Genomic DNA, 24986 nt, shown 5'->3' with positions numbered 1-24986 from the left:
GCAATGCCGGAGGCAATACAAAGTTATTGCAACCTCTCATCAGTTAATACAACCCTGTAAAGAGAAGGCTCAGATTTTAAACATGTGTAACAAAGCCAAGTTTCTTAAAAGCCATTGTAGAATTTTAAGCCTGTGAACAAATCACGGGCCCTACCTAGTCCAATAGCCTGCTGCAGACAAGGTGTATCCCTAATAAATTTGTGCAAACTTTCTCAAAAGCAAAAGGTAACACATGCACGTTATGCACTTCCTCGCATGCAGAACCGCACTCTTCCGGGAATTCACTCTCCCTCCTTTCTCTAAGCATCCGGTCCCGCCAATACTTTGCTTTTCCGCGAGTTTCTCCCACGTCCCGCGCCTGTCACAAACCCATAGAGCCTCACCCTTTAGTAGCAGGGGGAAATCGAGGGCGTTGCAAGGGGCTCCCGGTGGGCACTTTGGGCTGTAGTATCAACCTAGTTGCTCACTAACTTTCACCTCTAAGCGGCAGACACAATAAACGCGACTCGCAGCCTTTGTAGATTCTTACAGGAAGCTTTCCCACAATCCAAAGCCTTTGGATTTGTTTTGTTTCGTTACAAAAACGTGCTTGGTAAAATTGTCCCGGGTGCGGAAACTGACTCTGCCTTCCCAGCGCAATTCGCGTTGTCCTAGCTTTGCTCCAAAATCAGCCACTCTTCACATCAACCTAAACTCAATCCACACTCCGCCTGGGGAAGGGGCGTTTCCTGTCCCCTGCTTTAATTCCGCCGGGTGCGCGTGCGTCGCGCTTAGTCTCTCGGCTTGGAACAGAGGCGAGACTCCCGCCCTTGCGTACTAAAAGTAACAACGCACGAGCGGATCCTCCTCCCCGTGTTTAATGGCGCTGCAAGGCCAAAATGAAAGGCCCTATTGCCGCCATCTATAGGCAACAACGTTATTGCACTTTCCTACACTTTCCCATAAATCCTTGTACAGTACTAGCTAGATCAGGGGTCAGCAAACTTTTCTAGCAGGGGGCCGGTCCACTGTCCCTCAGACCTTGTGGGGGGCCGGACTATATTTTGGAAAAGAAATACGAATGAATTCCTATGCCCCACAAATAACTCAGAGATGCATTTTAAATAAAAGGACACATTCTACTCATGTAAAAACACGACCATCCACAGGCCGGATTTAGAAGACGATTGGGCCGGATTTGGGCCTTAGTTTGCCTACCCATGAGCTAGATCCCAACTCAACTTCTCCATAAGAAAAATAATCCACATCCAACTACATCTCTACAGTCCTCAAAATAACCATCCTTTCACCAGAGTTCCCACAGTGTGAGCTGAACAAAGTATAACCATAACTACTCCCTCTAGCTTTCAAAAAAACATAAATAATCCCTACAAGGGCAAGTTCCATCCACACAAACTATACCAGACACCTGCACATTCCTGGCCATGAGCCAGTAAACTGAACATTCCAACTCCTTATCTCAAGGCCAAACTTGTTATGTCTTGGAGCACCTCAAAACCTGACAAGATGAAGATCCAGCCTTCCCTTCTTAATTTAACTGGCACCTCAATCTGCTCAAGGCATGTCTTCCCTGAGAATTGCAATGTACTTGGGCAGAACTCTTCAAACATTTTGGTAATGGAAAGTGGCAGATTGCTCCTATGTAAGAAGTCTTTGGTGGCACTCCCTGACTCTGCTTAGGACTGGGCTCCAAATATTTGAGGTTAACATAAGGTTACAAGATGTCCCCGTTTCCCAGGGACATTCCCCGGATTTGAAGTTGAAAAGTGTCCCCAGATTCATTGAAAAAAAAATCTGTTAACCTTAGGTTAACGCATAGAACAAATAGAATTTAAGGACACATATAAAAGGTAGGGGACGCGGGTGGCGCTGTGGGTTAAACCACAGAGCCTAGGACTTGCCAGTCAGAAGGTCGCCGGTTCGAATCCCCGCGACGGGGTAAGCTCCCGTTGCTCGGTCCCTGCTCCTGCCAACTTAGCAGTTCGAAAGCACGTCAAAGTGCAAGTAGATAAATAGGGACCGCTCCGGCGGGAAGGTAAACGGCGTGCGCTGCTCTGGTTCACCAGAAGCGGCTTAGTCATGCTGGCCACATGACCCGGAAGCTGTCTGCGGACAAACGCCGGCTCCCTCAGCCTATAGAGCAAGATGAGCACGCAAACACAAAGTCGGTCACGACTGGACCTAATAGTCAGGGGTCCCTTTACCTTTACCTTTATAAAAGGTAGGTCTGAAAAATATTCCCAGGGAATCCTCCACTCAGTAGGTGGCAATCGCACAGTCTCTTCACAGCTGTAAGAACTGCAGCCTGTTACTCAAAGATAAATACTAATCTGATCTGCTTACACAGACATGAGTCTATGCATGCTCCAGTTATACCGAAGAGCTAAAAATTCTAAATACTCTTTAACTACTGTCTCCTATAAGTCAGAGCAGGTGGTCATTAAGCCAATGGGAAGGAAGGTATTCCAGAAGTTAACCCCAAGTGATGCTCAGGCATAGCTGGTGTTATTAAACGGACTATAAATGGTGACCACAGTACCCTTGTGAGTTGAGGCTGGTGATGGTAGGCTGTATGCCTGAGTCCCTCTGATTTAATTTTTCATTACCTACAGCCAGTGCTTTTTTTTAAAAAAAAAAAGTTTAGGGGTGCTCTCATTTGGACTCAATAAAATTACCATTCTATAGTTCAAATCGGAAAAAATAAATACAGTAAATGGACAAAAGTACAAAGATTCACAAAATGTTTAGGGGTATGTGTACCCCTTCGTCCCCCCCCCCCAGAAAAAAGCACTGCCCACAGTACACAGCACACATGTGCATAGCGTACACACTTATCCCCCACCCCCTGCAAATAGGCTATTAAAAAGGCAGTCAGTGGTAATGAGGTGGCCTGACAGGGAGGTCCCATAGCCTGCGATTGGGCTTGTGGTTCCCCAACCTTGGTCAAGGAGGTAAAATCTTTACAGAACACACTCAAAGCCACAATAATAGAAGATCAGCTAAAATTTGTAGCACAGATCAGTTTCACACTGACATCTGGTTAGCCAGTGTGGGAAAATACTGCTGGATTAGATAGGCCTTGAGTCTCAACCTGAATGGCTCTTCTTATGTACCTACTTGATGTTTTTACACACAAGTTGTTATGTATCCATTCATATACACTGTATATACCATAAATAAGATACAGTAGATATCAAAATGATATTAATTAAGTTATGTATCATTTCTGCTATGCTAATTCTCTGGTTTGCTCTTCATGTTGAGTCTTGTTGCTGCTGTCTCATCCTGCCTTGCAATGAATAAGGAAGTGTGAAAGAGAGAAAGGGAGATTCAGTATTTGAAGGGAACAGTTACATCATACAACTATTTCTGTCCATGAAATATACCGTACTTTTGAGTGCTGAAAGTACTGTAGAAAGCGCTGAACATTTTTTTTAGGGGGGGGGAATATTATAGTAACTTCTACACATAAATTCATGTTTCACAGCATATCTCACATTACACTCTTTCTAGCTTCATTTGATCTTTATGGTTTGTGACTGTATGTATAATAATATTTGTATTAATCAGGCAGCCATAATATATTAGTTCTTTCCCCCATTAATTTCTCCTTTACTTTCAGTAACCTAATTTTCCCACCCCATGTTTCATAGCTTTATGGATTGTACACCACTGAAATTAATTAGCTCTGCACAACACACCAGGAATCAGAATAACAGGGAGAAATATACAGGAGTAACCAAAGAGCTAGCATCTTTTGCCTGTCTCTATGGCAAAATAAAGCCAACCGCATGTAGTCAGCATTGTGTCAACATAAAGGAGTATAAAGCACCGGATCTGGCAGCTGCTGCTGTTTTTGCAGTTTCAGTTTTCTGCATTTGCAAACAAAGATTAGGCAAAGTTTATGTCTTTTTTTCCCCCTCGTTCAAAATTATTTGTTGTAATGCTATTTATTCTAATCCTAAATCTGTTTTGGAGGGCACGACTGGTTTGTCTCTTTTCCTTCCTGACAGTTAGCTATTGTCATGTAAGGTTTACCTGACAATACCTAATTATTTACTCTATAGAGTTGACCCACTTTAATCAGTGAGAGCATAGTGGAATCAGAAGACTGCAGCCTTTCTGGAGTCTGTCACTGCAAATTAGTTTGCTTGGCCCAGTTACCTAGATTTTGCTGTAGAAGAATGCATAAATTGCTTTGGCTACATTTCTTTCGGCCTGGTTTATGCACACGAACGAAAAAGTCTGGTTAGATAAAGTTGCTATTGAATTCCTGAGAATCATTATTAAAATTTAAGTAGCCTGTGGTGGGGCTGTTTGCACCACTGGGCTCGCGGTCGCTGATAAATAGAAAACTACAGACATACAAATGTTTCGGAAAGCTTTTTCTTTTCATTCCTATCAGCAATATTAGGCAGGCCTGCGCGCTTCTCGGTGGCGGAATGCCTGCTTGTTCCACCGGCTTAAATTATTTGGGAGAATAAATGAGTGCCTGGCGCTTTAAGAATGAAGAGACTTCAGAGCCATGGCTGGAGATAAGGGCGAAGGAGGAAGAAGTGAAGTCTATAATGTATTCGGGCAGCAGGACGTTAGCGTGCGGGGAAAGCGCACAGCATCACGGAAGTAGCTGTGAAAGGCTGGTTTGCCTGCAGCCTCCGATAACACAACCAGGAGGATACACGCTCACGCATGCGCAGAGCAGAAATGGAAGGCGCGCGAGAGCCCTGAGCAGCCCCTTTGGTGGGCGGCACGCGAAAGACTACTTCGCCTGGCTCGGACGAGCCAGAGCACGAGCGGCGGAAAGCGAGTGCGCGTGCGCCCCGGTCTTTTGGCACGGGCTGGGCCCAGGTGGGTGTGTTTCCCCCTCTTCCCCCCCCTTCGCACGCGTGAGTAGCCCCGCCCCCTCCGGCCCCCGGCCGGGCTGGGCCGGGCAGCCATTTTGGGCAGAGCTTTGTTATGGTTCGGTGTGGGGAACTCAAGCGACACAGAGAGTGAGGCGGGAGGGGGCGAGTGGGGCCTGGTCCCGTAAGCACGGCCTTGTGTGGAGAGAAGGGAAGAGGAGCTGGACTTGAGGCGGCGCTGAGCGGCAGCCAGCGGCCTTTGGGGAGAGAGTAAGGTAGGGAGCGGGCAGGGGGAAGCCCAGAACAGGCGAGGGGGCGGGAGCATAAACAAGTGGAGGTTCTGTTGCAGGAAAGAGCCGAGGGGGCGGTGGAGGCCCTGCGGGGTCGCTGGGCGGCCGGAGAGTTGCTCGGGGCAGTTGTTGGTTTGCGGAAGCGCTCGGGACGAGGGGCATCGCGGAGAGGTGCTTGGCAAGGGTTGGGGGGGCAGGGAGGCGGCGATAGCTAATAAGAGGGTAATGGGGGGACCTGCTTGGAGGTGTCTGCGCGGGCAATTGGGGGGGGGGCAGGGGTGGAGACTGGAGGTGTGCGAGGAACGATCAGCTGGAGTAAAGAGTGAATAGCGGAAGGAGGAGGCTACGGTAGGCCTCTGGAGTGCAAAGTTGAGCAGGAGGTGCGGAGTGGCCAGGGCAGGCAGTCGGTGGCATGTGATTTTCAGGGCAGGTGGGAGAGGGTTTTTTTTGTTTTGTTATTTGTTGGCATGGGGGTGAAATGGATTTGGGGTTCCAGCGTGGGTATAGGAAGGGAGGGAGAAGCTGATCAAAGCAGTTGTGAGACTAGGCTAAGGTAGGGGGCGGGTCTGAAGTGGGGTAGGCGGGGGGGGGGGCTGTCGAGTAGGGCACAGGATTTTATAAAGTGCGAGGAGTTATTCTTTAGAGGAAAGGGGGCAAATGCTGGCTTGTTGGACAACTTGTAGACAGCTTGTTGGACAACTCGAGACAGTAAAGTGTGGTGGGTCAAAACTAGGAATATTTAAGTAAGAATGCTTGACTTGGCGTAGTTTCCCTATGGAACTGTTTTCGTTTTCTTTTTCACACACACCCGCCCCAAACAACAACAGCGACTCTGTGTTCAGGAACAAATATACAAGTGTCAGGACTGGATAATTATATCTTGCCTTCCATGCAGACTGCCTTGTAAAATCTAGTATTGTTGTTCTTGCTGAGCAGGCTGAGAAGGAGGGAGTTGACTTGTGGGTGTGTTTGTAGGGAGGTACAAATAGAGTATTTTGAATATTAAGGCAGAAGGAAGGCATACAGTATTATACTTGTGTAATACTTCTTTGCTGCATATGACTCAAGGTAAGGAGTAGTGTCAGATTCTGGCAGTTACTGGTAGATTTTTTTAATGCTTGAATGGAATGTGCACTTCGTGTGTCTTTCCTGTTGGCTATATAACTCTAGATACTGCTTGAAATTATGTGGGGGTGTGAAAACATTTTCCTTTAAAATTTGGGTAGCTGAGTTAAAATATAAATGTTAAATAGAATCTAGTGCAAATGTGGAAGTTGTTGTGTGTCTTAAAAGGATAGTTGCTTTGACTGTTCTGCACCAACATTCCTTGGGAAATAGGACAATTTGTCTATATGCCTTCTATGTAGAAGATAGCCTGGAGGAAACTGAACAATTCTTAACTTTTAAAGAGAATGTACTAAACTAGTACTTCAGCCTGATAACCTTAACAGTAAGAATTTGCATCTAGAGATCTATCAATAATACTTTAGTAACTTGTTTGACTTTTAGATGCAATAGAAAAAAAGAGTTCCAGTGACCAGTGTTTTCTTAGGGGTGGGAGAAGAGACCAGACTTATAAGTTCTACTTTTGTTTTTTTCTGGAACCCCAAGATCCATCAACCAGAGTTGGGTGCAAAAGGCATACTTAAAATTAAAGAATCTGAACCCAAGAATTTGTTTTTAGTACCAGACCTGAACTGAGCTGACAGTTCTTCCACACACATATCCACTCCTTGTTGCTCTATGCCACCCTATTTTCTTCATTTCAGCAATCTGATTTGTGCGTCTTGCTATTATTAAGCAATTGATAGTCAGAAATCATTGCCAAACTCCTGAAAATCACATAGATCTTCCATTAAATCCCCAATCTCTGCACCCCTGTCTTGGGTGATCATTGTCAGGGTAAGGATGAGAACTAAGTATATTATGAAAGGATAATAGAATTTTGCAATCATTTTGATAGGTACTTCATTTATATAAACTTGTACACACTTTTGCATGAGTCACATGGTGTTCTTTTTTAGATGTATCTCAAAGAGATTAGTGGGTTTGGGATTATTTGTATGTCAGCTAATACTTTTTAGTCGATTTACCATTTGCAATTCTCCCTTTCTGTACAACAACCATAAGTGAAATTTAACCTTACAGTCCAAATACTGAATGCTGCATTAACACTTCTGCTAATAGTAGTAGACAGATATGACTGTGGGTGGGGATTTTTTAATTAGATTTTGAGTTGTGTTGTCAAATTTCTGCTTCTGTTGTCATATACCCTACTGTAATGAGAAGTGGAAATAAGATTAGAAATTTTCTTAAATCCTGCAAAATATTAACATTGTCATGCTAAATGCTCTTCAAATATGTCCACCCAGTTAATAGTCTGCATTCCTATTCACACTAACTTCAAGCTGCATGTGTAGTGGAACTTCTGAGCTAACTGGCTTATTGCACAGTTTTGTTTTAGATACCTGAGTTAAACTCAAGTGCTTTGTACATAGTGAAGCTTATACAGAAACTCGTTTGACGCTTAGGCATTCTGGTGCTTGCTAGTTTTTCTGCCTCTGTAAATTAAGAGAAGAGTGTAAGCCTCACCACTCTGAAAGACTTCATTGCTCCAGAAACTTTGCCCTAGTAACAAATTGTCAATATTTCTGTACACAAGAGTAGCAGTGCAAAAACATTTAGTATTAGAAGAAACAACAGAACTGGAATATAATTCCCAAAGAGGATAGGTTTCCATTTAAGTTTCTAGAATTTTGTTAATGTTTAAGGAAAGAGATGAGAATGGCTATGTTGCATTCAAAGCAAGTACTGAAAGAGAAGCCAGTATTGCCTCACCAGTTGATTTGCATGGTATTTGGTAGCCTTTACTGACTTATGGACAACTGTTAAGGGGGAAGGAATGACTATTGTGAAAGAAATATGTTAGTTCGCTCTTTTGCTGCAACCTCTGTATTTTAGAAAGAACACTGTACTTTGAAAGGTTTTGATACTTCCCATCTCTCCACTTCCCCTTTCCCTACTCCTTTAGCTGTAAAAATAGTTGAGTACTATATGGTAAAGTCAAGCTAGATTGAGACCAATGTAATGCATTTCTAGGGCACACATTTCTTCAAAAAGGTGATGAGACTGCCTAATTTTTATTCTCTTTCCAGGCTCCTAACATGTCTCCTACAGTAGGCTGCAGCATGTTACTAATTTGTCATGAATAATGTTAAGCTCAGGTACTTGTAGCATAACCATATATCAGGGGTCGCCAACGTTTTTGGACCATTTTGAATGTTGAGAGAATGCTGATGGTGCCAGTTACAATATGGCAGCCACGGCGGAATGGCATGCCACAAAATTAGAGAAAGTGAAGATACATTTTCTGCCCCTGAGCAACCTCATGCTTACCGTGGGAAATCAGCTGTGGAGGTACTAATGTCAAAGGCACAACAGCCTTGTTTTCCCCAATGGCAGTTCTAAACCAAAGCATAAACTGCCATCCTGTATCTAGAACATAAATAGAACAAGCCCTATTTAAAAATGGAGAACAACTTCTGAAATAAACGTGTGTACTGTGCATATGGGGCCTATCACATTTTTTTGTAAAATGGTATAAATACGGCCTTGTAACATAGTTTCAAGTACCGTATTAGGTCAGAAGAAGAAATGCAAAAAAATTAAATTGTGGTGGTCTTAAAATCTAAGCTTTCTTTTTGAAAGACTGTAATATGTTTGATTCATGGTGGAAAGAAAATTCTGTTCTAGATAATAAAGAGAAACTCTGTGAAGGGTGAATTCCACTATGTATTTGATCAAACACGGGATTCACTCATAGCACACTTTAAAAAAAAAAAAAGATTTTGAAAGTATGTAATAGATGCTATGAACAATTAATGCAGATCTTTCATTGGCTTAATTTCTGGAGTGTACACAGATATTTTACAGCTGTGTGTGTTTGGAAATATGGAAAGTAGTAATTCAGGTTCAGGTGTAACTGAATTACAAAAAAATGGTTAGGTGTGTAAAATGGCTGACTTGTCTTCAATTTGTCTGACATGACTTTTTAAAGAATATATTGAAACAGACCGCTTTCATTTTAGAACTATAATACGTTGTTTGTTTTAAAAGGGGGAGACTCAAGACCACTTATTTCACAATGTATGGTGTTTATACCCAAATAATTGCATCTCCAAAATAGCTATGTATTTGTCCAGGCATTTAAACTTGCCCATACCAAAATTGGAGCTTACTTGCAGCCCATTATGGGTTGAATCCAGCAACCATTGGATAAATAGAATGACTTCTGCTCCTGCAGTGGAATGTCTCCTCCCCATGACCCCCAAATCTGAGGTAGTGGGTTGGGGAGGTGGGGGTGCATGGAGGGGGGAGGAGAAGTATATGAATGAAAGCCATTCCACTTGTGCAATGATCTTTTCGGATACAACCCAGAACATTTTAAAGCTTGGGAAGTTTTAAATAGTGCGGCAGTGGAACTGGTCACCTTAGACTTTGTTTATGGATAAATATATGTGTTGTGATGGTCATCACCATTTGATGTTGATAGACATCTGTATTAACCTGAGATACAAGCAAGAGTCAGCATCCACACACAGCCATTTCACTCCTTCCTTCAGCAGAGTGAAGCAGCCTGTGGTTTGTATATAGAAATACACCATCTTGCGTGAATGGAAATATATGATTTTTGTGGCCACAATGTAGCCTACTTTACGAAGGTAACAGTGTTCGAAACTCCCATTGTTTTAGGCACATTGTGCGACAGGAAATTTTATTAGTGTGAGCAGTTTCTGAGCTCTGGGCGCAGTACTACGCCTAAGATTTCAGATTAAAATTGCAGTGGAAGGAAGAGAGGACCTTTTCTGACTCCCCACTTCCAGCTACTCTCTGAAGACTGGAGAAGAGACCCTCTTAAGAATAATCCTTAAGGGAAGGATTACACCATGTGAAAATGAACATAATATTTTAGCTGCAGTTCATTCATTTTCAGCTTTGTATTGTTACTTAAAAAGCATTCCGTTGTTGCACCCATAACCTAGGTTTAAGGTGCCATTTAGCTCCTAACTTTCAAATCTGTTTCTAACACTGGAAGGTAAGACTTGTATTTGATATTCTGTCCACTCTTGTACCTGGCCCTTTCTGCAGCCCTTTGGCTGAGACCTTTCTCACTCCCATTTAAAAGGTTAATACCAATACCAATAACACAAGCAAGATATGATTGCATAGCATTCTTGTTGGCAGTCTAGCTGCAATAGTCTAAGCTGCAGTTTCCAAAATGTCTTCAAAAACAACCCCTTGAAAAGCTCATTGCATTATTCCAGTCTAGAAATTAACCAGCCATGGCCAGGTTGTCTCTTGTCAAGAAAAGGTTGCAGTCAGCATATCAGGCATAGCTGATAAAATGCACTACATGCCACTGAAGCAATCACACGTTGAAATGGCAAAGTTGAATCCATAAGCACCCACAGGATGCACACCTGATCTTTTCGGGAGAGTGAAATCCTTTTCAGAACTGGTTGAACAGCACCTTCCTGGGCAGATGAACCGCCCACCAACAGCACTTCCATCTAGTTACAATTTATTGGTTCTCTGCCAAGACAGCAGTGCTTCATCAGGAATTGACAGAGCTGGGTGTCAAAAGCCCCATAACCCTTTATAGGACACAGGAGTTCCTCAGCAGATAAGTTGGTGCAGAATGGGTTCCCATAAAATAAAATTCTGGTGCAAATCATAAGCACTGCAGCAGTTGTCTGAACCACCTAAGAACATTCCGCCAAATCACCTTCTTCCATCTAATCAACCATATTCAAGGTTTCAGTGGAAGGAAATGAAGGTGGAAGAACCATCTCCAGTACACGGCTTCAAATTTCAGATTTAATGACAGTTACTTGATTTTAAGCTTTCTCGGAAGTAATACATGCAGATCCCATTATCTGAACATAATGCGTTCCTAGAAAATCACTCATTAGGCGAACAATCGCATAATGATCTGATGAATCCCATATTCCCCTCCTAACATTTAGTTTGGCCTTCAGTCACTGCCTCTGCTCTGCAGGTTATATTAATCACATACCTTTTGAAATTTTTATTGATCAGGGTTGACCATACCAGTTTGAATTTTGTCATCCTAAGGATGGAAGGTAGGGCTGTTGTTCGCTTTTGTAGAAGGTGAAAAGATGTGGTGTGAAATGTTTGTACTCTGTTCTACATGAGTTGGGCCAGACTGCTGTTGCTCCTTTTTTCTGTGCTTGAAAATAGACTAGGATTTAGACTGAAGCAGTGTTAGTTGATTATACTGGTTCATCATAAATACATTCTGCCATACTAAACTGAAAGATCAAATTCAAAATTGTTAATATATGAAGATGTTTTCTTTGGTGTGGGAATAAGTTCAATCCTTCAAGTTCTTTTTTTTTTTTAAAAAAATAATTTTTATTGATTTTACAACATAAACAAAAAACAAATAAACATAACACGACTTCCCCAAACCTCCCCTTCCCTGCATCCATATTTTAAAAATTTTTAGCAATTCTTCATCCCATTTTTATATTTAATTCTCTTTAAAAAAATTCTATTTTATAAATTTCAATTTATAGCTGTAATTCTTTGTATCCAATCCCTTGACATCTTAACATTCCGAAATTTTACAACAATTTTTAAGATAGATTTTAAATTTTTTCCAGTCCTCCTCCACTGTCTCTTTCCTCTGGTCACGAATTCTGCCGGTCATCTCTGCCAGTCCCATAAATTCAGTCACCTTGGTCTGCCATTCTTCCAGAGTAGGTAATTCTTTAGTCTTCCAATACTTCGCCAAAAGGATTCTTGCTGCTGTTGTTGCATACATAAAAAAGGTCCTATCTTTCTTTGGTACCAATTGGCCGACCATGCCCAGGAGAAAAGCCTCCGGTTTCTTTACAAATGTCCACTTAAGGATTTTCTTAATTTCATTATAGATCATTTCCCAGTAGGCCTTAATCTTTGGGCAGGTCCACCAAAGGTGATAAAAAGTTCCTTCACATTCATTGCACTTCCAACAATTGTTATTGGGCAAATGATATATCTTTGCAAGCTTGACTGGAGTCATGTACCACCTATAGATCATTTTCATTATGTTCTCTTTCAGGGCACTGCATGCCGTAAATTTAATACCTGTGGTCCATAACTGCTCCCAGTCAGCAAACATAATATCATGACCAATATCCTGTGCCCACTTAATCATAGCTGATTTAACCGTTTCATCCTGTGTATTCCATTTTAGCAGCAGATTATACATTCTAGACAAATTCTTGGTATTGGGTTCTAGCAATTCTGTTTCTAACTTTGACCTCTCCTTCTGAAATCCTAGTTTTCTGTCCTGCTTAAAAGTTTCATTGATCTGGAAATAATGTAACCAATCTCGAACTTTAGGTTTCAATTTCTCAAAACTCTGTAGTTTCAACTTTTCACCATCATATTCTATAATTTCACAATATTTTGGCCACTCTGTATCCATGTTCAGTCTTTTTACCGCCTTGGCTTCCATTGGTGACAACCACCTGGGGGTTTTACTTTCAAGCAAATCTTTATATCGATTCCATACATTATACAATGCTTTCCTAACAATATGGTTTTTAAAATTTCTATGTACCTTTACCTTGTCATACCATAAATATGCATGCCAACCAAAACTATTATCATAACCTTCCAGGTCCAGAATGTCTGTATTCTCAAGAAGTAGCCATGGTTTCAGCCAGCAAAAAGCCGCTGCTTCATAATAAAGTTTTAAGTCCGGCAGGGCAAAGCCCCCTCTATCCTTTGCATCAGTCAAAATCTTAAATTTTATTCTGGGTTTTTTGCCCTGCCAGACAAATTTAGATATATCTTTCTGCCACTTCTTGAAACAGTCCATCTTATCTAAAATTTGCAATGTCTGGAACAGAAACAACAATCTCGGCAATACATTCATCTTGATAACAGCAATTCGGCCTAACAAGGAAAGTCTCAATCTTGACCATATATCGAAATCTTTCTTCACTTCGGCCCAGCATTTCTCATAATTGTCTTTAAATAGGTTCACATTCTTAGATGTTAAATTCACCCCCAGATATTTTACCTTTTTAGTAATTTCCAAACCAGTTTCTCTTTGAAAACTATCTTTTTCCCCCACCGTAAGATTTTTTTCCAACACCTTTGTCTTATGTTTATTTAATTTAAAACCTGCTACCTGACCAAATATTTCAATAAGTTCCAAAACTCTTTTTGTACTGGTTTCTGGCTGTTGTAATGTCAAGACTAGATCATCTGCGAATGCTCTTAACTTATAATGTTTAGTTCCGACCTGTATACCTTTAACCAGCTGGTCTCTTCTAATCATATTTAGGAAAACCTCCAGTACCGATATAAACAATAGAGGGGAAATTGGGCATCCCTGTCGTGTCCCTTTCTCTATTGGAATTTCGTCCATAACCATACCATTTACAATTAGTTTGGCCTTTTGCTCAGAGTAAATTGCACTTATACCATTTTCAAAGTTTTTGCCTACCCCCATCCCTTGGAGATTCCTCTTCATAAAGCTCCAACAAATGTTGTCAAAGGCTTTCTCTGCATCCACAAAAATCAAAACAGCTTTTCTATTTATGTCAGTTTCCAGAAGTTCTAAAATGTCTATAATATTCCTCACATTGTCTGACAATTGCCTGCCTGGTAGAAAGCCAGTTTGGTCCCTGTGAATCTCCTCTAACAAAACTTTTTTGAATCTTTTTGCTAAAATGTCTGCAAAAATTTTATAATCCACATTCAAGAGTGATATAGGGCGGTAATTCTTAACTTGATGTTTCTCAGTTTCTGTCTTCGGTATAAGTGAGATGAATGCTTCCTTCCACGATTCGGGAGCCTTTTTCCCTTCCAAAATTTGATTGCAAACTTCTTTCAATGGTTGTATTAACCAATCCTTCAGTGCTTTATAGTATCTCGCAGTTAGTCCATCTGGTCCTGGTGATTTTCCCAGCTGCATATCCTGAATGGCGCTCTCTATTTCTTGATCTGTAATTTTCTCATTCAAACTCCTTCTATTATTTTCAGAGATTTTTGGTAAGCCGTATTTTCCAATAAATTCTTCTATCTCCTGTTCGTTTTTTGGCCCTTGTTTGTATAATTTCTTGAAGAAACTTTGAAAACAATTACTTATCTCATTTGGTTTATTAATAGACTTCCCATCTACTTCGAGTGATGTCACTGTATTCAATTTTTGCCTCTTTTTCAATTGCCAAGACAGTAGCTTCCCACATTTATCTGCGGACTCAAAAGTCTTTTGTCTCATTTGTTTAATTTTCCATTCTATTTCCTGATTCATCAATTCCATATATTGTGTTTGATAGAATTTTATTTCTCTTAATATCTCTTGAGATTTAGGTTTAGATCTCAATTTCTTCTCCCCTTCTTTTATTAGATTCCAAATTTTCTCTTTCTTCTCATTCTGTTTTTTCCTCTTTATTGAATTCTGTTGTATTAGGAAGCCACGCATCACGGCTTTACTTGCATCCCAAATAACTCTTTTTTCAGTGTCTGATCTCAGGTTAATCTCGAAGTAGTCTTTAAGTGTCTTTTGGGCCTTTTTACAAATTTCTTCATCTCCAAAAAGAGTGTCATTCATTCTCCATCTAAAGGTTCCAGCTGTTGTCAGTTTCATTTCCATCTTGACAGCATTGTGGTCAGAACAGGTCTTTGGGCAGATTTCTATTTTTTTAACTTTTGATGCCAGATTACTAGAAGTCCATATTTGATCAATTCTAGTCCATGTCATTTTTGCTTCAGAGAAGAAGGTCCCCTCCCTTTCCAGAGGGTTCCTAGTTCTCCAAATGTCAATCAGGTCCATAGTGTCAGTCAGTTCGAAGAATGTCTTTGGTAGTCTTCCATCATTAGATATTGTTTGTCTTTGGGCCTTATCCATGTTTGTGGAGACGACTCCATTCATATCACCCATCATTATAATTTTAAAATCCAAAAAGTCCATTAAAGTCTCATGCAACTTCTTGAAGAATTCAGCCTTCCCCTCATTTGGTGCATAAACTCCAACAATCAAAATCTTTTCTCCATGAATTTGAATTTCCACTGCCAGGTATCTTCCTTGGTCATCCTTAAAGATCAGTTTTGGTTCAAATTTTTCCTTGACATAGATCACAACTCCTCTTTTCTTAACTCTATCTGATGAAATAAATTCTTGTCCTAATCTCTTATTTGTTAAAAGTTTTCTATGTATCCTGGCAATGTGAGTTTCTTGTAGACAGATTACATCTAGATGTTCCTTCTTTAATAGATGGAATACTTGACCCCTTTTTCGAGGGTGGTTCAAACCATTACAATTCCAGCTGAAGAGTTGCAGAGACATTTTTGTTACTGGGTAGCTCTTCCACCGACTGCACCAAGTTGTTGTTCCTCCTCGGTCGGTGCTCGGTTCAGTCCAAATGATAGATTTGAAATGTCCGGTACTTCCCCCTCACTAACAGTTCCTTTTTGAAGATCCTCTTGATTTCTTTCCAAAAAGAGTTCTTTATCCTGGTTTGTTTTTATTTTAATTTTCTTCCCTTTAAAGTTAAAGGACAGCCCTTGTGGAAATTCCCACCTGAATGGGATATTATTCTGTTTAAGTAGATCAACTAATTCTTTAAATTGAGATCTAACCTCCAAAAAGTATTTAGGAATATCCTTGAAAATCTGGATCTGAGAATTTTTAATGACCAAGGCCTTCTGGAAATGTAGGTTCAGTATTTTGTCTCTTTGTTCCTTTGATCCCAAGGTAATTAAACAGTCTCTTGGCTTCTTCCCTTGCTTCCTGCCAATCCGAAAGGCTGAGGTTATCACAAATTCATCTTCTTCTCCATCTAACTCATCATTCCAAAAATCTTGAAATTTATCTGTGAGGAATTCCCCAAGCTTGTCCTCTTCCTCTTCTGGAACCAGTCTTAATTTCAGGTTCTTGCTTTTCCTTTCCAGTTCTAGTAGGGCTAATGCTGTATCATGTTCATGTACTTTTTTTGCAATAGGCGCAAACTTTCCTTTGGTTTCTTCGGCAGTAGACCTAGCACTCTCAGCTATTCTCCTTGTTTCCGTAGACTCTTGAACCAAACGGTTTATAGAATCTGTATTAGATGAGATTGTTGTTGTGTTCAGGTCTAGTCTTGTTGTCAGCTCCGTCAGTTTCTTAGAGTTCTCTGTAGACTGTTTAGTAAGTTCTGCAGATTGCTTGGTGAGTACTTCTAATGACTGATTTATTTTGAGCAGAGCCTGTGTCATTGACTCCATTGATGCTGCTGTTATTTTTTCTTGTGCAGCTGCTGCTCCTGATAAAGAGCCTCTTTTTTGAGCTTGTTTTTGAGCCTGCTTTGTTTTACTTCTTGTTGAAATTTCTTCTGGCGGGTTGCTCATAACTCAAGGTCATTCACACAGGAAAGTTGCAAGTGGAAAATCCCGCTGGATACACCGTAATACAACTAAAGCCCTCTAGAGGAGGAAATTGTAACCATCCAAAGGCACCCACAACAAAGAAACAGAAAGTCCAAAGGCAAAAGTCCCACTAAGAGTCTTTAATTTGTAGCACTTTACTGTTAAAATTGTAATCCACCAAAGTCCCGTTAATATGTTTCAAATAAGTCTTATTTTGTAGCCACTGTCTTTTGACAGCTCACTTGACAGTTCCTTTTTCAGGCGATCGCTGCTCCGGCAGCCTGACCAGAAGTGTCAGCAGCAGAGGTTTTTTATTCCTTATCCCTTTCTTTTGCAGGTTAAATTAATTCTGTTTCCTCCCCCCCTTCTCCTGCACTACAGGGGGGAGATCCTTTCGATGTCTGGTTTAATAAGAGTTAAAAGGAAAGTCCGTTTAAACACAGCTCAGTCTTTCATTGCTCCGTTAATCATGCAGATCCGGGAGGCTGACTTCCTTAATTTTTGCCTTCCCGTTTTCAGCCAAATCTTCTAGATTTTTAAGTCCCGTTTTTAATTTTGCGTTCTTACTCACGGGTATTGTTGTTGCCAACCTTTAGTTTCAGAAAGGAATCGGCGCTCTCCGTTAATGGCGACGCGGCTTCACTCCGTAAGCTGGGTAGCGATCCTCAGCACCGCGCTCACCCCGATGCCGCTCCGGAGCCTTTAAAAAGGCTCTTTCACGATGCCGGGGGGGCGCAAAGGTGCCCACCGAATCTCCTTGCTCACAGGCTTCAGCGCCTGTGATTTTAGGGGTCCCCCGCTTGCCGTAGCGGGTAAGACCCGAACTTACGGAGCAGTCCTGCCTCGGAGCCCGAGGCTAGGACCGCCATCAAACGCTGGCGCCGACCGGAAGTCTCAATCCTTCAAGTTCTGAGGGTCCAGATGCTAGTGCTGCTTGTGACCTATGGGCCAGTAAGTCTTAGTATGTGGCTGAACAGCACATCCAAGTGTTTTTGCCTACCAATAGTGTCTTCCAGTACAGAATTCCATTGCTCAAAATGCATTTATATGGGAAAATGCAATGTAGCACTAACTAGCAAAGAACTACTGCACATGGCGTTGGAAGTTATGCAATCAAGAGATGTATGGAGCAAATTAGGTTTCGGAAGTAGGATGAACTGTGTTTTTAATTGAGAACATAGTAACTAATCATGATTGGGTAGAATTAATGGAATCTGGACTGGTTTTTTTGCAGATTTCTGTTTAAGGTTAGATAGTAGATCCCATGTGAATCACTCAGTAATTTGTGTATACCTATACCTAACAAGGGACGCGGGTGGCTCTGTGGTCTAAACCACAGAGCTTAGGGCTTGCCGATCAGAAGGTCAGCAGTTTGAATCCCCGCAACGGGGTGAGCTCCCATTGCTTGGTCCCTGCTCCTGCCAACCTACCAGTTCAAAAGCATGTCAAAGTGCAAGTAGATAAATAGGTACCACTCCGGCGTGAAGGTAAATGGCTTTTCCGTGCGCTGCTCTGGTTCGCCAGAAGCGGCTTAGTCATGCTGGCCACATGACCCGGAAAAACTGTCTGCAGACAAACACCGGCTCCCTCGGCCTAGAGCGAGATGAGCATGCAACCCCAGAGTCGTCCACGACTGGACCTAACAGTCAGGGGTACCTTTACCTTTATACCTAACAAACATTGAGCTGTAACTGTATGCATCAGTGATTAGAAAGCTGAATGCATAAAACATGCAGTTTTCTAGAGTAAACTAGGCTCTTCTGCACACTCAGCTGTTTGTCATATTGGTTTATTAGTTGCACTTAAGTCACAGTTTCCTGTGAAGCTGTGGTTTGACAAACCTTTGAAGCATTGAAGTAAGGCACTCGAGGAGGTAATGAGATGGATGCATTGTCATATTGCTAACTTTCAGACTGATGAGTGATAGCTTATCTGTCAGATTGTTGAGAGGCTCCCTGGGACAGTAGGTTCCTTTGATTTAAACATTTACATACAAGGTTTTGACCACTATAATATGGATGTGGTACACAAACTTGCAATATTATATATGTATACATTTTTGAAGGGGGCATGATTTCATAGTGTTTCACTAGATATAAATTGCAAAGCTGCCAGACATGCAAATAGCCATTTTAAAACTCTTTAGAAAGAAACAATACTAAAAACATTACAAGTAAGGGCTATTCTATGGAGATTACACTTAACTTTTTTTGTTCTCAGTTCTATTGGTTATTCAGTGTCTATGGTAACATCTGTTAGGTCTTTAATAAATGCACAGGTATTTGCAGACTTACATGTAACTGCATTGTGTTAATTTAACCCTTCTTTGCTTTGCTTCTCAGGTAAACTGAGCAATAGCTTGGAACTTTTATCCCAAAATAGAACCCAGTTACAACTTTGCTGAAAGGAAAATAATTTTAGTATTTGAGTTAATTGAATAACTTTTCCTCCCAAGAGTTGTAATGTCAAATTCCTGAATTATACTGTGTATTAACTTTCACTTTTAGTTTAGACAAGTATATTACGTCATTCATTCTCTTTTTTTTAATTTTTTATTAAAGATTTTCTTAATACAATAAAAAAAGAAACCAAAATAAACAGAAAACAAAACAGAAAAAAAACAGGAATATAATTAACATCTTGTAATAGCCATATTTTCTTCGCTTTTTGGACTTCCTCACATCTCTCGCTCCTGCATTCCAAAATTATACAATTTTAACCAGCAATTTATTACCTTGTTTCCATTCTTATTATATAGATTGCCAGTATTATGTCCCTAACTTTAAATACTTTTATCCAAATCTTAAATACCCAATTTAAACATAATAATTATTCAAAATTTATTTTTCTCTTTAGGTTCACTTATTCTCATATTCTTTTCAACTAGCTTAATGGAGCCGTGTTATTTTCAATCTCGCATCCTTCTTAGCATTCATGTAATTTACAATGTTTTTGTAGATAGTCCTTAAATTTCTTCCAATCCTCTTCCACTGCTTCCTCTCCCAGGTCTCGGAATCTGCCGGTCATTTCTGCTAGTTCCATATAGTCCATCAGTTGCATCTGCCATTCTTCCAGCGTGGGCAAATCTTGAGTTTTCCAATATTTGGTGACAAGTATCCTTGCTGCTGTTGTAGCATACATGAAAAATGTTCGATCCTTCTTTAACACCCTCTGGCCAACAATGCCCAAAAGTAAGGCCTCTGGTTTCTTAGGGAAGGTATACTTGAATACCTTTTTCAGCTCATTATATATCATTTCCCAGAAAGCCTTAACCCTAGGGCAAGTCCACCAGAGGTGAAAGAACGTTCCTTCAGTTTCCTTACATTTCCAACACTTATTATCAGGCAGGTGGTATATTTTTGCAAGCTTGACTGGGGTCATGTACCACCTATATATCATTTTCATAATATTTTCTTTCAAGGCATTACATGTCGTAAACTTCATACTGGTGGTCCATAACTTTTCCCAATCAGCAAACATAATATTATACCCAATGTCCTGTGCCCATTTTATCATAGCTGATTTAACCATTTCATCCTGTGTGTTCCATTTTAACAGCAAGTTATACATTCTTGAGATATTACGTCATTCATTCTCAATTGTTACTTGCTAGAAGGGTAAATACTAGTTATCCATGGATGAGCACCCAGCTGACACCATGCATCTGTTTCTGCTGGAGAGCTTTAGTGATAGATGCCACAGCACTGCAATGTGCTTTTCTATTAATAATACTGACATTTTTGAACAACTAAAATACAAGTACACACCCAGAAGCACAATAATTGAACAATAGGACATAAACAACCTAACTTTAGGAATGGAAGCAAGAAAAAAGTACGGTATAATCGAATCTAAAGATACGTGGTATACATTCTACTTGTCTTTGTTTTCCTTCAAAGGATCCTTACTTCTGAAGGAAAAGTTGAAGTTGGGATACAACCATATCTTGCTGCACTTAAGCTACGCTCTGTATAGGAAAAAGAGGTGGGGGAGATGCTTATGTGTAACATAGATCAGGAGAAGATGACTAATCAGAATCTAGAAAAGGGTTCTGTATTTTTTTCAAACAATTTAAAAGTTTGCTGCATCTTGTAGTTCACCCACTCCTTGCATACCAAATCCAACATTCCAATCCGGGCTTTCAGCTGGGTCCTAGTGCTTTCATGACTGAATGATTGTGAGGGTGGTACAGGTGGATGAGAGTGGGTAAGCCTCATTGCACGAGCAGAAACCCTTGTGTTGGCTCCTGCTAGCTAGCAGAAATACTTAGCCCAACAGGTCTACTGTGAGTAAAATATAACTGAGTACTATCCACAGGCTTTTGAGTATGCTAAAATCAAGTTGCATTTTCAGTGCATTTTTTAATTAAAATTTAAACTGCATAAGGCAGGCATCCCCAAACTTGACCCTCCAGGTGTTTTGGGACTACAATTCCCATCATCCCTGACCACTGGTTCTGTTAGCTAGGGATGATGGGAGTTGTAGTGCCAAAACAGCTGCAGGGCCAAGTTTGGGGATGCCTGGTATAAGGGAAGTGCTGCTGGCCTTATGTTCTTGCCTTTGTAAATGGCATACTTAATGGTATAGTTAATGATTTACTGTGAGCATAGCTTTCTGGGCTGTTACCATTTCCCTTCTAGGGCACAGTGGAAGCAAACTATGATCCCTGGCTTAGTATTGCATCTGAATTGGGAATTATTATTTATTTCACTTCCAAACAGACCATGGTTTGTGAATTATGCTTTGTTTCTACTTGTGCTAGCAGAGAGAACACAACAGCCCAGCAAAACATGTTCACAATAAAACATTAAGTATGCAATGTGATGTGTGAAATAGTGTGTTGTCATGTCAAAAATGTAAGTATTGTAATAAAAATCTGAAAAGCTTTGCATTTGTTTGGATATAACATCTAAATCACATTTAGTGTTTTGATTCCCTCCAACCCCATCATATATTTAAGTTCAAATACTCTTGGGAGCAAAATGGTATGTAGATGAACTTTTGGTCTCATTCAGCGGGGTTCATCTTCTTAATTATTATTATTTTTTGAGATACTTCATTAGGTAAAACTAACCCATCTTTTTTGTTTTGTTTACTTTAATAAGTCAGAAATGTTAAATTGGAATCTATTCAACTGAGGGCATCAGGATATGTTCCAGGAAATCAACATTTCTGGTTTGAGTTGAATCCTGAGAAGGCTTTTGTGTGTGTGTTAATGTCTCTTGCAAAATAATGTTGAATTCCCATCTGGCAGATATGGAGTTCAATTTCCAGGTTGTGAATGGATTGTTAACCTCCCTTCCTGCCCCAATCAGTAAAAGAAAAGTCATCACTTCACTGGGGACTTGCATGAGGAGGTGTTGCTAGAGGACCACAGTTCCTGGCCATGCTGGCTGCACTGATGGGAGTTGGAGTTCAGTAAAATCTGGAGAACCAGAGATTTCCCATTCCCAGCATAGTAATTATGGGGCCAGTATATTAAATCGGCGATTCTTTTAAAAATAATGTGCCAATCTTGACATGGAACTTTTTGAATCAGGGTAGAGCAGCTTTCCCTGACTTGGAGCCCCCTCCATCCCCAACTACAGCTTCAGCTAGCATAGCTAATGATTAGGGATGATGGCAATTGTAGTCCAAAATGTCATGAGAGCATCAGGCTGGAAAAGGGTGAACTAGGGAATATAAACTTACTACTTTGCCATGATTATAGCTCTACACTGAGCTATATGAGATCATAGAATCTTAGAGTTGGAAGGGATGCAAGGGTCATCTAGTCGAACCCCCTGCAATGCAGGAATCTCAGCTAAAGCACCCATGACAGGTGGCCATTCATTCAACCTCTGCTTAAAAACCTCCAAGGAAGGAGAGTCCACTACCTCTTGTGGGAGTCTGTTCCACTGCCGAACAGCTCTTACTATCAGAAAGTTTTTTCCAAATGTTTAGTCGGAATCTCCTGACAACTTGAAGAAATTGGTTCAAGTCCTACCCTTCAGAGAGGGAGAAAATAAGCATGTTCCCTCTTCCATGTGACAGTCTTTAAGATACTTGAGGATGGTTTTCATATCTCCTCTCCTCTTTTCCAGGCTAAACATACCCAGCTCCTTCAAGTGCTCCTTGTAAGCCTTAGTTTCCAGACCCTTAATCATCTTGGTTGCCCTCTGCACATGTTCCAGCTTGTCAACTTCCTTCTTAAATTGTGGTGCCCAGAATTTGGACACAGTATTCCAGGTGGTCTGACCAAGGCAGAATAGAATGGTACTATTACTTCACTTGGACAATGTACTTCTGTTGATGCAGCCTAGAATAGTGTTAGCTGTTGACTCATGTTAAGCTTGTAGTCCACCAAGACCCCTAGATCCTTTTCACATTTACTGCTAGTAGTCCAGGTGTCCCCCATCCTATATTTGTGCATCTAGTTCTTCCTGCCTAAGTGCAGAACCTTAGATTTGTCCCTATTGAAATTCATTTTGTTTGCCTGGGCCCAGTTCTCCAGTCAAATATAACTTTACAGGAAGTATGTATCAAAGAGAAATTCAGGACTTAAAGAAATGAATGCTATGCAGAATACCTTAAATGTTGCTGTTCTGGGGTTTCTTTTGGACCAGTTGGAAACCTTCCATAATTTACCTTTCGTGATTCTAGGCATATAATTTCTGCCATGGTGATAAATCAACGGAACGTGGAATTTTTAAATTCTAAAATGCATAGCATCCTTAGTGATGTGCTAGTGTTCTGTGGTGTGTGTGTATGCGTCCAATTTCAAATAAGTCATAGTTTAGTAGTTGTTAGGGTTGATTAATTATAGACACTGTATTAGTGCGGGTTATTTTAATAGGTAATAAAATCTAAACCTTTCATAAGAGTTTTTCAGAGCTAGATTTACATATTCAGCAATGCATAGTATTGACTGTGCTCAGTCCTCTTTTGGTTGACTTTGGGGGTTTTGCCCCCTTGTAAAGTTTTTTTTTATATATCTGCAAGCCTCAAGGTTCCCTCTGAGCAGGCAGATAACTTTCCTTTGGTTTCTTTCTGGACCTTTTTGGGGGCTTTTGTCAGTATTCAGTGAATTTGCAATTAGAGAGTGTTATTTGTATCCTCTGTTGGTAGTGCATGTTGGCAGACCTGTGTTTGAACATGGCGGCAGCTGCAAAGTAGGAATGTCTGGAGTGTTGAAAGTTCAAATCCTTATTCATGAAGCTCACAAGGTAGCTTTGATGGTGGTAATAATAATAATGATGATGGTGATGATGATGATGATAATTTGTACCCCGCCTATCTGACTGGGTTGCCCTAGCCACTGTGGGTGGTAAAGTCTTTCAGCCTAACCTACTTCATGAAGCTATTTTATGAAGACAAAATAAGGCAATAAACATGGACAGATGGGGTACAAATAGGATAACTTTCAGGTTAAAAATGCTGAAATAGGGTGTTGATTGAAAATAATTACAGGTAACTTAAAAACTGGCTTGCTTCATGATTTCAGTAGAAACTGAAGAAGACATGGAAAACTTATATGTTATTGAGCTTTTAGATCCTTTTTGCTTCACTTACTGATAGGTAATACTGTCTTTCTTTCAGAGAATACTTCGTGAATTCTACACTTTTCAGAAGATCGTCACCCAAATTCATTATAATACACCAACTTTCTCTTTTTTAAAGCAACAACTCAACTAAATTAGTTCAGGGAGAGATTATTTTCTGGCTTAGCCCCTTTTAGCTTTAATTGAATGCATTCATAGCAAAAATAGGACAGAAATCATTGTGAATCTTACCTCTTCATCAAGTTGCTTTTAGTTCCTCCGCAAGGAAATTTAAGTTACATTATGTGAAAATCCTTTCACGATACAGTTTTAAGAATGCTAACAACTTTTTAAGCAACTGTAAAAGTGGTGAAGATGAGTCTTGCATTTTAGAACTTCTACAAATATAAGTTTTAACACACATTTTCAGAATTTGCAAGATACTTCATGGTCCTGCCACCCACCTCCCCGCCCCCATTCCAAATCAAGTTGTTGCAGAAGATGAACAGAGTGGATTTGTGGAGTTCACCATTAATCATGGTGTCTTTCTGAATGCTGTGCATATCTGATAAGTACTGTTGTAATGTAAAAACTGAGTTGCATAGCATTGTAACAACAACAGCAAAATTAATGAGGTGAATGTAGTTGTGGCTTTTCAAAAATGCACACTCCCTTTTAGGTATTTTTTTTCTCATATAAGTGCAGAGAGCAATTAAGATGAGCAGCTAGAGGGGTGAGGGGTGCAGTCGGCACGAAGTGCGGCTTCTCGTGCTTCCTTTGGGACTCACCCTTGCCACAAAGCTGGCATAGGTGCACGCTGGAGAAGGAAGAAATCTGGAGAGCCAAGAGAAGTGCTAAAAGTGAGAGTGGTGGACTGCAGAGGCCGGACTAGGTAAGTCATTGTGGGACTT

The 24986-nt window shown here is 40.6% G+C and overlaps 2 protein-coding genes across 8 annotated transcripts in view; one reads left to right on the top strand and one right to left on the bottom strand.

Annotated features, from left to right (window-relative positions):
- The window catches only part of TMEM69 (transmembrane protein 69), a 44154-nt gene that overhangs the window by 5125 nt on the left and 14043 nt on the right, over window positions 1-24986 (bottom strand). Inside the window, exon 1 of one of the 5 annotated variants that reach the window (XM_081868305.1) lies at window positions 4368-4427. The exons of 2 other annotated variants lie outside the window; for them this stretch is intronic. The gene's annotated coding sequence lies outside the window, so the exon portion shown is untranslated. Of the gene's footprint in view, window positions 1-383; window positions 803-4367; window positions 4428-24986 lie in introns of those variants that run through there. 2 more of the 5 variants (XM_081868304.1, XM_081868301.1) reach the window with 2 other exon arrangements.
- Window positions 4707-24986, top strand: part of GPBP1L1 (GC-rich promoter binding protein 1 like 1) — a 31516-nt gene continuing 11236 nt past the window's right edge. The window contains exons 1-2 of one of the 3 annotated variants that reach the window (XM_081868278.1): window positions 4707-4848; window positions 24134-24967. The gene's annotated coding sequence lies outside the window, so the exon portion shown is untranslated. Of the gene's footprint in view, window positions 4849-4917; window positions 5117-5819; window positions 6200-24133; window positions 24968-24986 lie in introns of those variants that run through there. The other 2 variants (XM_081868277.1, XM_081868279.1) reach the window with 2 other exon arrangements.

This window comes from Podarcis erhardii (assembly GCF_964252035.2).
Source record: "Podarcis erhardii genome assembly, chromosome: 6".
In the NCBI taxonomy this organism is placed as follows: Eukaryota; Metazoa; Chordata; class Lepidosauria; order Squamata; family Lacertidae; genus Podarcis; species Podarcis erhardii.
The sequence above is the reverse complement of the archived record's forward strand: the minus strand, read 5'-3'. Positions and strand labels throughout refer to the sequence as shown.